Raw genomic sequence first — 14,355 nt, 5'->3', positions numbered from 1 at the left:
TAATGTGAGATGGCTACTCATTTAAATCTGAGAATAATGGTTGTTCTATTTATATGAGAGATATGTTTTATGGTCATGCCCCGCTGGTCAATGGTTTATTCTTATTGAATCTCGAACGTGATGTTACACATATTCATAGTGTGAATGCCAAAAGATGTAAGGTTGATAATGATAGTCCCACATACTTGTGGCACTGCCGCCTTGGTCACATTGGTGCCAAACGCATGAAGAAACTCCATGCAGATGGACTTTTGGAGTCTCTTGATTATTAATCATTTGACACGTGCGAACCATGCCTCATGGGCAAAATGACCAAGACTCCGTTCTCCGGAACAATGGAGCGAGCAACCAACTTATTGGAAATCATACATACTGATGTGTGCGGTCCAATGAGCGTTGAGGCTCGCGGTGGTTATCGTTATGTTCTCACCCTCACTGATGACTTAAGTAGATATGGGTATGTCTACTTAATGAAACACAAGTCTGAGACCTTTGAAAAGTTCAAGGAATTTCAGAGTGAGGTTGAGAATCAACGTGACAGGAAAATAAAGTTCTTACGATCAGATCGTGGGGGAGAATATTTGAGTCACGAATTTGGCACGCACTTAAGGAAATGTGGAATTGTTTCACAACTCACGCCGCCTGGAACACCTCAGCGTAATGGTGTGTCCGAACATCGTAATCGCACTCTGTTGGACATGGTGCGATCTATGATGTCTCTTACCGACCTACCGCTATCATTTTGGGGATATGCTTTAGAGACTGCCGCATTCACTTTAAATAGGGCTCCGTCGAAATCCGTTGAGACGACACCGTATGAATTATGGTTTGGGAAGAAACCTAAGCTGTCGTTTCTGAAAGTTTGGGGATGCGATGCTTATGTCAAGAAACTTCAACCTGAAAAGCTCGAACCCAAGTCAGAAAAATGCGTCTTCATAGGATACCCTAAGGAAACTATTGGGTATACCTTCTACCTCAGATCCGAAGGCAAGATCTTTGTTGCCAAGAATGGATCCTTTCTAGAGAAAGAGTTTCTCTCGAAAGAAGTAAGTGGGAGGAAAGTGGAACTTGATGAAGTACTGCCTCTTGAACCGGAAAGTAGCGCAGCTCAAGAAAATGTTTCTGTGGTGCCTGCACTGACTAGAGAGGAAGTTAATGATGATGATTAAGGAACTTCGGATCAAGTTACTACTGAACTTCGTAGGTCCACAAGGACACGTTCCGCACCAGAGTGGTACGGCAACCCTGTCCTGAAAATCATGTTGTTAGACAATGGTGAACCTTCGAACTATGGAGAAGCGATGGCGGGCCCGAATTCCGACAAATGGCTTGAAGCCATGAAATCCGAGATAGGATCCATGTATGAAAACGAAGTATGGACTTTGACTGACTTGCCCGATGATCGGCGAGCCATAGAAAATAAATGGATCTTTAAGAAGAAGACAGACGCGGATGGTAATGTGACCATCTATAAGGCTCGGCTTGTCGCTAAGGGTTATCGACAAGTTCAAGGGGTTGACTACGATGAGACTTTCTCACCCGTAGCGAAGCTGAAGTCTGTCCGAATCATGTTAGCAATTGTCGCGTTCTATGATTATGAGATATGGCAAATGGACGTCAAAACGGCATTCCTTAATGGTTTCCTTAAGGAAGAATTGTATATGATGCAGCCAGAAGGTTTTGTCGATCCTAAGAATGCTGACAAGGTGTGCAAGCTCCAACGCTCAATCTATGGGCTGGTGCAAGCATCTCGGAGTTGGAACATTCGCTTTGATGAGATGATCAAAGCGTTTGGGTTTACGCAGACTTATGGAGAAGCCCGTGTTTACAAGAAAGTGAGTGGGAGCTCTGTAGCGTTTCTCATATTATATGTGGATGACATACTATTGATGGGAAATGATATAGAATTCTTGGAAAGCATAAAGGCCTACTTGAATAAGTGTTTTTCAATGAAGGACCTTGGAGAAGCTGCTTATATATTAGGCATCAAGATCTATAGAGATAGATCGATACGCCTCATTGGTCTTTCATAAAGCACGTACCTTGACAAGATATTGAAGAAGTTCAATATGGATCAGTCCAAGAAGGGGTTCTTGACTGTATTGCAAGGTGTGAGATTGAGCACGGCTCAATGCCCGACCACGGCAGAAGATAGAGAAAAGATGAGTGTCATCCCCTATGCCTCGGCCATAGGGTCTATTATGTATGCCATGTCGTGTACCAGACCTGATGTAAACCTTGTCGTAAGTTTGGTAGGAAGGTACCAAAGTAATCCCGGCATGGAACACTGGACAACGGTCAAGAATATCCTGAAGTACCTGAAGAGGACTAAGGATATGTTTCTCGTTTATGGAGGTGACGAAGAGCTCGTCGTAAAGGGTTACGTCGACGCTAGCTTCGACACAGATCTGGATGACTCTAAGTCACAAACCGGATATGTGTATATTTTGAATGGTGGGGCAGTCAGCTGGTGCAGTTGCAAGCAAAGCGTCGTGGCGGGATCTACATGTGAAGCGGAGTACATGGCAGCCTCGGAGGCAGCGCATGAAGCAATCTGGATGAAGGAGTTCATTACCGACCTAGGAGTTATTCCCAATGCGTCGGGCCCGATGACTCTCTTCTATGACAACACTGGAGCTATTGCCCTGGCCAAAGAGCCCAGGTTTCACAAGAAGACCAGACATATCAAGCGTCGCTTCAACTCCATTCGTGAAAATGTTCAAGATGGAGACATAGATATTTGTAAAGTGCATACGGACCTGAATGTCGCAGATCCGTTGACTAAACCTCTTCCACGAGCAAAACATGATCAACACCAGAACTCTATGGGTGTTCGATTCATCACAATGTAACTAGATTATTGACTCTAGTGCAAGTGGGAGACTGTTGGAAATATGCCCTAGAGGCAATAATAAAATGGTTATTATTATATTTCCTTGTTCATGATAATTGTCTATTGTTCATGCTATAATTGTGTTATCCGGAAATCGTAATACATGTGTGAATACATAGACCACAACATGTCCCTAGTGAGCCTCTAGTTGACTAGCTCGTTGATCAATAGATGGTTACGGTTTCCTGACCATGGACATTTGATGTCATTGATAACGGGATCACATCATTAGGAGAATGATGTGATGGACAAGACCCAATCCTAAGCATAGCACTAGATCGTGTAGTTCGTTTGCTAAAGCTTTTCTAATGTCAAGTATCATTTCCTTAGACCATGAGATCGTGCAACTCCCGGATGCCGTAGGAATGCTTTGGGTGTACCAAACGTCACAACGTAACTGGGTGGCTATAAAAGTGCACTACAGGTATCTCCGAAAGTGTCTGTTGGGTTGGCACGGATCGAGACTGGGATTTGTCACTCCGTATGACGGAGAGGTATCTCTGGGCCCACTCGGTAATGCATCATCATAATGAGCTCAATGTGACCAAGTAGTTGGTCACGGGATCATGCATTATGGAACGAGTAAAGTGACTTGCCGGTAACGAGATTGAACGAGGTATTGGGATACCGACGATCGAATCTCGGGCAAGTAACGTACCGATTGACAAAGGGAATTGTATACGGGATTGCTTGAATCCTCGACATCGTGGTTCATCCGATGAGATCATCGTGGAACGTGTGGGAGCCAACATGGGTATCCAGATCCTGCTGTTGGTTATTGGCTAGAGAGGTGTCTCGGTCATGTCTGCATGATTCCCGAACCCGTAGGGTCTACACACTTAAGGTTCGATGACGCTAGGGTTATAAGGAAGGTTTGTATGTGATTACCCAATGTTGTTCGGAGTCCCGGATGAGATCCCGGACGTCATGAGGAGTTCCGGATTGGTCCGGAGGTGAAGATTTATATATGGGAAGTCATCATACGGTTACCGGAAGGGTTCGGGGGTTTATCGGTATTGTACCGGGACCACCGAAGGGGTTCCGGGGGTCCACCGGGAGGGTCCACTTGCCCCGGAGGGCTCTATGGGCTGTTTGTGGAAGGGAACCAGCCCCTAAGTGGTCCGGGCGCCATCCCCCTAGGGCCCATGCGCCTAGGGTTGGGGGGGAACCCTAAAGGGGGCGCCCCCTTGGCTTGGGGGGCAAGCCCCCTCCCCCTTGGCAGCCGCCCCCCCCCTCTAGATCCATCTGGAGGGGGCTGGCCCCCCCTTCCCCTTCACCCTATAAATAGAGGGGTAGAGGGGGGGCAGCCACACCACATCCAAGGCGCAGCCCCTCTTCTCCCCAACACCTCTCCTCCTCAGCGTGAGCTTGGCGAAGCCCTGCCGGAGAACTGCCACTCCACCACCACCACGCCGTCGTGCTGCTGTTGGAGCCTTCTTCCTCAACCTCTCCCTCCTTGCTGGATCAAGGCGCGGGAGACGTCACCGGGCTGCACGTGTGTTGAACGCGGAGGCACCGTTGTTCGGTGCTTGAATCGGATTCTGTCGCGATCTGAATCGCTACGAGCACGACTCCCTCATCCGCATTCTTGTAACGCTTCCGCATCGCGATCTTCAAAGGTATGAAGATGTACTCCCCTCTCGTTGCTAGTAAACTCCATAGATTGATCTTGTTGATGCGTAGAAATTTTTTAATTTCTGCAACTATCCCCAACAAGCTCCACCATGCTGGATGTCGTGAAGGCTGTAGTCCAGGAGTTGGGGACGGGCCCCTATTTCAACTTCAGCATGACTCTCCATTAGCAATATATTCGAAGTGCCAAGGTTGCAAAAGCAATATTCGTGGCAATGATGTGTTTCTTGTGATTTGAGATGCGTATTTTCTGCCTTATTGCGTTTTCCTATGTATGTGATTGATTGGGTTAGATCTATATAGTTCCTTGCTATTGCTATAGAGAAGTTATAATAGTTCTTCACCATGATTTGTATTTGACCATAACAATCGTAAGACAGCTATGAATGCTTGACATTTTGTCCTGAACAAATGCGGCTATTAGTTTGTATTTCATCTAAGTGCAGTGCAACCAATTGAAGTTATTTCGGAAGAACATGCATCTGATTATCTTTGGTTTTTCTATAGTCTGTAGTAGAGTTAAGATTGTACATTTTGTGAACCATTCTGTTTCAGCCTCTCTTTCTATACATTCTATAAGGTTGTCTACTATGTGCATTTGCTTTCGCCATTATTGTTCATGCCCTACTCTCTGTGCTAAGAAACATAGTTTCATCTTATCCCTAAGAACAATATAAGTTGGGAATGGCCTTGGGCGTATTGTAATCAGGTGGACACTATTGCCATTATCAACAATGCAGGAAGAAGAATAGACGGGCGACACGGGTGAAGCTTCTCGAGCCATATTTGTTGTGTTTAATGCAGGTGATTTTTTTTACCCGTTGCAACGCCCTAATCTTTCCCTAATAATAAAGCACGGATTGACTTTGTCGGGTTCACCGTCACAATACGCTTCTTCCCGTGATTTTACGCTTTCAGTTTGAATTTAAAACATATTCGAGGTGGTACTAAATTTTGTCTCCTCCACAATATTATTGACTCGATTGACCGCTACGTTTCGCTTAGCTGGGCTGCGATCTAGTTGGGCCTTGGCCCGTCTCTCTATTATGCCCGCCCGCTCACCGTCGTCATACTTTTGCTAAAACACCCCTGTGTTTTTCCGTAATACAACCCGTAGTCCTTATTTTACTAATAACGTTTCGTTAAAAAAAGGTACGTTTTATCCAAACGCTCAGCGGACAAGTGAAGGTCAGGTGCGGGCGGAGCTGGGCGGAGCTGCGGCAGAAGGGGTGGCGCGACGGAGCAGGAGAAGATGTTCAGGCGCGGCGGGCGGAGCGGGAGAGGTTCATGCGGAGCTGCGGCAAAAGGGGCGGTGCAACGGAGCAGGAGAAGATGGCCGAGAAGATGTTCAGGCACGGCGTGGCGGGCGGAGCAGCAGAGGTTCAGGCGCAGCGCGGCGGGCAGAGCAAGAGAGGTTCAGGGGAGATGCCAGCGGAGCAGGAGAGTACATGGGCGGTGGAGCAGGAGAGGTTCATGGGCGGTGCCCTTGTCGCCGGACGGCCATCCTTGCTGTGCTTGACGGAGGATAGAAGGGGGAACATTTTCTGGTGGGTACGCCGGCCGCGGGCGCGCTTTGCTGTGACCTGTCCGCCGCCACCAATCCTCTCCGGCCTCCTCCGTATCCTTCTCAATCTCGGACGAGCTATTCCCGTGCCGTGATTTGGATGGACAATAGGAGGTCGTGTCCTTCTCCAACACCAAGCAATGGAGTGCCCGACCCGGATTTGAGTTGTTTGCTATAAGAAGGAGTGGTCCTCGGCCGAAATCTCCATCAGATTGCGTCCTTGGACCATAAGCTCCATCAAAGCCCGTCCAAATTGCTTTTTTTTGTCGCAACGTACAATGTCGCCGTCGAGTTCGCGGAGGAGGAAGTGCCGAGTTCGCCGGAGGAACAAGACCATCTGTCCAACCGCCCAATTTCGCCTGCCTCAGCTACACCAGAGGTAATGTATCGCCTTCATATTCACTGGATGGAATCCCCTGTTTGTCCCCTGTCTCTTGTCTCCGATTTTGCTCTGTAGCCTGACTGAAATAAGGGACAATACTTTACTTAATTTATAAAGCATGAGAAAACTGATGGAGGATGGTTAGTACAGCAGCAAAGTTTTGTAAGCTCAAATTTATAGACTGATTTAGTAGTCTCTGTGAGTGCTACATGCAAGTCAGTTTAGAGTTTCTGAGGGGAACGGCCTGGTCCATCTTTTCTTGTGATGTGAATTATGATGTAGGACATAGCCACAAGGGTTATTTCTTCTGTTGGCAAGTAATCTTAAGACTTTTTTCCCCGGGTGATTCGTAAGACAGATTACCCTACACAATTCACAGTTTTAGTATCTCTTATGCACCTAAATATATCTGTAACTGAAAAAAATCAGGTTCCCGCAGGTTTTGACTTGACTAACAAATTTAAGTGAATTTGTTATTCCTTTGTGTGCTCTTATTTTTATTACTCAAATAAATCTCTAATTTAGCCAGGCTAAAATCAATGGGATGCAGGCCATAACCATGTACACTGGTACTGTAGGCAAACAACTACACTGGTACTGTAGGCAAACAACTATGGACTGTTAGTGTATTGATAGTGCTAATTATATACTATCCTAAGTAAGCATAAATTACAGTGCCCAAGATATATTATCAGAGTAACCAGAGTTTGGGTGTATTTTTTGGAGTTTTGTTCCTTAAGAGTTTCTCTTCCAGAGGGAGACAACTACTTTCTTTGTCCTTACTCATATAGTACTAATGAAATCCAATTGCATACTGAAATCTACTTGGTTATTCTTCACTTATAGTGGTATTAATGAAATCCAGTTGCTTACTCATCTATTAGCTTAGCAAAACTGAAACTATATATACTGTACTGTACTTTCAGTAATATAGATGCCCCGTCTCGAAGTCCCCAAGTACCAGGTGCTTGCTCCCAGATCCGCACTATATACCCAATTTTTGCTTGATTGTGCAGATTTGTAAAAAAATCGATTTGGAGACAAGTTAGAATAACCTTGTGAATTATTGCTAGCCTTGCAAGAGGCAGGCAAGGAAGGCCTGAATGTTGCTGAAGCCGAGCTCATAAATGTCTCACTTCATGTGGTTCTGTGATATTATGAATCTTCTTCTCTGAAGTGTGTAGTCTTCTAGCGTTATTCCCTTAGTTTTTTTTCATATGCATGACAAAGAAAAGTGACATGCATTTTAAATCATTGGAAGTAAGCGTTGATGTGTTGTGAGAACAATTAATGATGTACCTTCATCTGCATGAAGAACGAAGATTTTTCATGATTTTGTATATCCTTCAGTTGCTTGCTGTAACATGAAGAATTCACAAGCATTCATATGTAGCAGTGAGTAGAATCCATATGTAGCAGCAAGTCATGTTTGTACGTTTATACATTAGAGGTGTTTGGGCATGAGTCAATTGGTTGTAGCAGCAGTTAGCAAGTCTTCTGCAGAGTTGAATGTATCTTTACGTAAGGTTAAACTTCTATTTTTGTTTCCCTCAAGCATGCCAGGTCAAGCATGGTAGAAAATTTGAATGTTTAATACTTGTGATTGGTCTGGATCTGAAATATTCTACCAACAAACTAACGGTTTGAGGCTTACCTTTTATTTGTGTTGTAACTGCAGAAAATAGATGACATCACTGAACTGAACATTGCAGAGGATTTGGATAATCGACCTTAAAAAAGCAAAAATTGCTGAACCAGGTGTTCTGGAGCCATCGCCAATGTCGCCAACTATGTCAGCATCTACACCAATTTCTGAATGTTTTGAATCCATTGTGCCGGAATCAGATGATCAGATAGATAATGATCCATTGCCATCTACTCCATCGCCATCTAGCTCAACATTATCTCTTGTTTTCTCATTACATGATATTAAGGAACCAGATTCAAATAAAGAGATCAAAGTTGATGAGACATGATTATCTCCCACAAGGTATTTGTTTGATTTATTATTTGTACACTTTTGTATTTAATAAATTCTTAAATTATTGTGTTTTTTGCAGACTATGCATTGACCGACCATGATCTATGTGCACATATAGCAGTAGAATCATCTTTGAGTAAAGAATTGCTGGTTCGGATAGATAGAAGTTATGTGTTACAAAATCAATTGATGTGCCTGCTAGATGAAAAGGAGTGGGTAAATGATGATGTAAGTACACTTACTAAAACAGGAAAGAGTTTCTAAGCACTAATATTTACCAGTATTGTATTTTTTGAAATCTTAATTTCAGGTGATCTATGCATATATATGTTGTTTAAAGGACTAAATTCATGTCCAGAATGACAATAAAGTATATGTTGAGAGTCCTTTTGTTACCTCACTATTAAGACGGGATGGTAACCTTGGCATACAAGAAGATAGTGCCTTTATGACAAATATTGTCCAAAAATATATGGAGTATGACATGGTAATATACATATCCATAATTTTCATGTTTTATGTTTCAAGCATTTTTATTTTTTCCCTAATTATCTTTATTACAGATAGAACTTCCAATAAATGCCAGCAACATGCATTGGTATTTAGCTATCGTGAATACAAAAAAGCGTGAGATTCAAACATGCATTGGTGCTGGAAGTTTGTCCGAGAGGACCTTGCTATTACGGTTAGTTACAACACCAATTTCAATCCTACATGTAAATGATATAAATTCATATTTTGTTAATGTCTATCATTTCTGAACACCAAATCTTTTTTAGCTACGAGAAGTACAATTTCATTTGGATATTCTTAAAAGTCAAAACCTGATTAAGGACGATTGGAAAGACGTTGATCTTACTGAATGAAAGATCACAGAACAATTACAAACTCCAATTCAAGAAGACAGTTCTTCTTGTGGTTTATTTACGGTCAAATTTATGGAATATTTCACCGGATGTACACTATCCTACCCAATTACACAGGTATAAATCATTTTTGTTTAATAAAAAGTATGTTATTTTTTAAAATATACTAATAATTTTTTGTGTTGCACAGGAAATGATTTTTGAGCCGTGCATATTGGGTTAGAGTTTGTGATATCCTCCTATTACAACGCACGGGCATTTGTGCTAGTCTATCCCTACCTAATAATAAAGCACGGATTGACTTTGTCGGGTTCACCATCACAATACGCTTCTTCCTGTGATTTTACGCCATCTATAATTTGTTAGTAGAAAAAAAGGTTCCGTAAACGAGATGAAAAAATAATTGCTCGGCGCTGAACTCGAACCTGGGTATCCTTCATGTGAGCGGGCTTGGCTAGCCATGCGAACTATGGCCCGACTCTGAAAAAACCAAGGTTCAGATTTAAATGAACATGCGACGAGTAGATCCGAGCGAAACATTTGAAGGGAAATTTTCGTATTGGGCCACGGCTGGGCCTAATCAACACCCTCGCAAAAGGCCCGGCGGTATCGAACTCGTGACTTTCTGTCGTGACGAAAGGCTCGAGCAACCAACTAGACGTCCATATTTGATGTTAAATAATCTCACATTGTTCCTTTAGACCGAATCCTACCAGTTTATATATGTTAGCAAGTGTCATGTAATCAGCAAGACGCATAAGAAAAGAGACCGCGAGATGAATTGAGGGCTGTCTATTGAAGGAAATAATTGATGGTTGTCTATTAAAGGAAGGAATTGAGGGCTGAATATGAACAAAATAAAGTAAAGATGAATTTCCGGGTTGTGGGTATAAAAGGAAGGAATTGAGGGCTGTGTCTATTTTAGGAAATAATTGATGGCGGTCTATTAAAGGAAAGAATTGATCCTTGTCTATGAAAGAAAGGAATTGAAGGCTGCCATGGGTATTAAATTATAAAGAAAGACAATTTACATGTGAGGAGATATTGCATTGCGTATTGGCCCATTAAATTGTAAAGAAAGGAAATTTACATGTGATATTGCATTGGCCCGAGATTTGGGGATGCTGCAATGCTCTGAACAAAAAAGGATAAATAGAGCAGATACAGTGAAGATAAATTATGATGGAACAAAAGAACAATGGTTCACCGAGAATATAATACGTTTTTCATACAATACGTTTTGTGCATGCTTCTAAAAAATAATTGCATTGTGTTTGCTGATCTGATGTTTGATTTCCATACACTTGCGCAAATTATGTATTTATTTACATTGCGATATTGATATGTCTTTTTCTTTTAGCTGGAGCCTTGGCGGTACATAAAATATGGCAAGCCTTGTTGTTTGAATACTTCTACTGAAAGGAATTGGGTATATACGCAACTTGAGTGTGAACTTAATTTTTTGTGTGAGCCCATATTAAACCAGAAAAACTTTCAAAATTATGAGGGTCCCTGGATAAAGCCCACGGAGACAAGCTGGTGGGTGAACTTTTGTGCTCTAGAATTCTATAATTTCTTTATCTCTACCACATCGGTACATCTTACCTTTTGTGTGATATATTTTCTTCCATTGCAATGCCCGGGCCTATTTGGGATCCCACTAAAAACACATACACCACTCCTCTTCCATCCAATGATAGCGCCAATCTGAAGTAGGCACCATCGAAGGACATCACTATGACTTTTTCAACTCTATACTCCATGGTCTGAACACCAACAATCGTTTTTTAAAACCACAGACATCAAACATGTGCTTTTTTAAAATAAAGAGCGTTTCAAATTGTTCTTGCTTTCAAAAAGTATTCACAGTTTTAAAGATGTTCATGCTTTAAAAAAAGCTGAAAATTCCAATACAATGTTCCATTTTTACATGAGTTCAAAAATATTCCCATTGCAATTAGAAATTAGAAATATTAAAAAATGTTCATTTTTAAATAATAATATATTTGTTTTTCAAAAAATAAAAAATATAACCGATTGACAGACTATTCCATGCACTACTACTCTTCCATCAGATAGGGTGGCTCCTTCACATCCACAATTGATGCTTCGAAAAGCGATAATAAGTGTAACCTTATTACCGATGTTTATCAAGATTGGATATAAGAAATGGTGCTTGATGACACGCAGAGCAGGTTTTCTGAATTTTTTTCGCCCGGTGCAACGCACGGGCATTTTTATACTAGTCTTTCCCTAATAATAAAGCACGGATTGACTTTGTCGGGTTCACCGTCACAATACGCTTCTTCCCGTGAATTTACGCTTTCACTTTGAATTTAAAACATATACGCGAGGTGGTACTAATTCGGGGAACCACATCGGGTGCATCGAACGATCACACCTGCTCCCTTCCCCGCCAGACTCCCTGGGCCACATCGAGGGCTAACACAGCCCGTAGCAAAGTCCTAATACAATAAGGTGCCACAACTTGCCGTGAACGACACAAATACACCCATCCACGGCCGGCCCTCCTTCAATAAATACAGCCGCAACTAAGCCTCCTCCTCTACTTCTTCCAAGCACGGCCTATGGTCTCGATCTGGGTGGGATTGGCCTCCATCGCCCCGTGCACGTCGTGTAGTGTTGCCGGACGGCGAGCACTCGGTACCCTAAGGCCCCGTGCACGTCGTGCAGTGTTGCCGGACGGCGAGCACTCGGTACCCTAAGGCCCCGTGCACGTCGTGCAGTGTTGCCGGACGGCGAGCACTCGGTACCCTAAGGCCCCGTGCACGTCGTGCAGTGTTGCCGGACGGCGAGCACTCGGTACCCTAGGCACAACGGCACATGAGACCAAATCGTGGAGCCCGACGACGAGCATGGGCGCACAGAGCTTGGCCGACCGCTAGCATCGCCGTCTCACGAGGTCTCCTCCTGCACCATGAAATTCATATTCGCCTGCTTAATTTTGCATCCCCAGTTCACAAGAAATCATCATGGGCAGCGACGATGACACTCCAGAGACCAATTAACACACCAAGGAATTCCTTTAAGGCGGGCGTGAGCTGGGCGCCGCCGTGGGAGCGTGCAGGCAGGCACACTATGCAGTAGCAGGATGGGTGACTGCAGTATCATCGCCCCAGTCAGGACAGCTCCCCCGCCGAACCAACGAGATCGAAGCTTTGGAGGCGAGCTCAGTGCTGGAGGAGGGCCGGCCTAACCTTCCCGGTGAAGAAATCCCAGCAAGCAAATTCAGAATTACATCGTGCTACTTGCGTCCATACGAAATTCTGATTCATATAAATTGGATCGCCCAATCATGTCAGGCGCGCGTGCGGTTTCAGAACGGCACTTGGTAGCAAGGCCCTTGAGGAAATATTTCAGTTAGACGGCCAGGAGGCCGATGGCAGGGTCGCCGTGCCAGACAACGACGTTGGCAACCTCCGTGGCTATATGTAGTGCCGGGCCTTACCTTCTGATAGTGATACATCACCAAATAGCCGATGACGACAATGATGTTGAACCCCATCAGCGGCATCGTCCCGGCCCCGAGCGGCAATCGACCACCTCGCTGGTGCAGGACCTCCCATGGGCCACTGTCGTGTCCGACGTCCACGTCGGCGACCTCTGTGTCCGTAGTGCTGGGCCGTGCCTTTCAGGATTTTGGTAGAGCTCTAGATAGCTGATGACACTGATAATGCATGCCGAACCCCATCCGCACCATGGTCCCAAGCCCGTACAGCAGGCGGCCACCTCGCTGGTGCAGGACCTCCGTGGGATGCCACCGCGGCTGGCTGGCTGGACTCCTACACCCCCGCCGCCTGTACCTCCTCCGGGCTCATCCTTTGCATGTCAGCGTTGCGACGCCACTCCTCCGTGCCGGCCGCTCTTCGCCATGCGCCCATGCACGTGTCCTCCTTTCGCTTGTCACTGGCGTGTCCGTGCGGGCATTATGTGTTGTACTATGGAGATGTGGAGTTTGTGTGAGTCCGACGCGTGTGTACGGTCTGTATCGGAGAGGAGCAAGCTTCGTGAAGTCTGCCATGAGATGGTGTACATAATGCAAAATGCAACACGTAGTAGGGACGGGTGTTGCAAGCTCGCAGGCGAGGCGAACGAGGCGGCGCCAGGTTCTGCCGCGTGCTCTATGAGAGATGCACATGTGAGTTATTCATTTTGTGGTGAGTTATCCACATATTAATGGGATGCACACGCACCCATATCCTGAAACAAAAGTAAAACAAACAGTCGACCATATCTTTTCGATAGAGTTTGGCTTTCAGTTTCTATTTTCTATTATATATGATTAACATATCATACAATTCCACATTATAACAAAAACATCTGCAAGCAAAAAAGACGAATTGTCAGATCATTTGTATTTAAAATACAACCAATTTGATCTTTTTATCTCCAATTGCTTCAAGCAAAAGAATAGTAACATTAAATTATGAACGTCGCTTTGGGTAGTTCCTCCTCCCCGTGTGTGCAACCTCCCCAAACACATGCTCACGTCTCATTGCATATTGCCATGGGAGCTCCTACAAAAGCAAGATCTTTTTTTTTTTGCGAGGGGACAAAAGCAAGATATTGACAACACCGACGAAGTATTCTTCCTTGGGTACCATTAAAATTGCATAGTCAAGGTGGCAACTGGCAGGGGCAGAATACTTTGCGATCGTCACTCTGGTGCACCTCGACGGCGACGGTTGAGGTGGACATCAAGTATAAGTGGTATAACCTCACCTTCTACCTTGACACGATGAGCTTAGCAAAGACTTTACCATGCACAAGTATAAGATTATCTCTGCCACCCCAGCCACCATACTCACCCGCGTCAAGGTCACAAAAGATCCAAAGAACTGGATAGTGAAGGGGATGGCTGTGACCTCCACCAACACCAGATTGTTTGGCCAGTCCAAAATCAGTCAAGCCCCGAGCTATGATGTGCGTCTCAATAATATGGCCGAGCCTGCTTCATGAAAATTGGTATTCGCTCCTCAGTGAAGCACATGCGTTTCAATCAATGTTTGATGTGGC

General features: G+C 44.4%; 1 long non-coding RNA gene across 1 annotated transcript; it reads left to right on the top strand.

Annotated features, from left to right (window-relative positions):
* Positions 1 to 5,701: 5,701 nt before the first annotated feature.
* On the top strand, positions 5,702 to 9,694 carry LOC109742250 (uncharacterized). The gene is made up of 7 exons (XR_002227800.4): positions 5,702 to 6,468; positions 8,150 to 8,461; positions 8,532 to 8,680; positions 8,763 to 8,939; positions 9,016 to 9,137; positions 9,232 to 9,435; positions 9,509 to 9,694. It is a non-coding gene; the product is annotated as an uncharacterized lncRNA (long non-coding RNA).
* Positions 9,695 to 14,355: the final 4,661 nt, after the last annotated feature.

This window comes from Aegilops tauschii, chromosome 7 (genome assembly GCF_002575655.3).
Source record: "Aegilops tauschii subsp. strangulata cultivar AL8/78 chromosome 7, Aet v6.0, whole genome shotgun sequence".
In the NCBI taxonomy this organism is placed as follows: Eukaryota; Viridiplantae; Streptophyta; class Magnoliopsida; order Poales; family Poaceae; genus Aegilops; species Aegilops tauschii.
The sequence above is the reverse complement of the archived record's forward strand: the minus strand, read 5'-3'. Positions and strand labels throughout refer to the sequence as shown.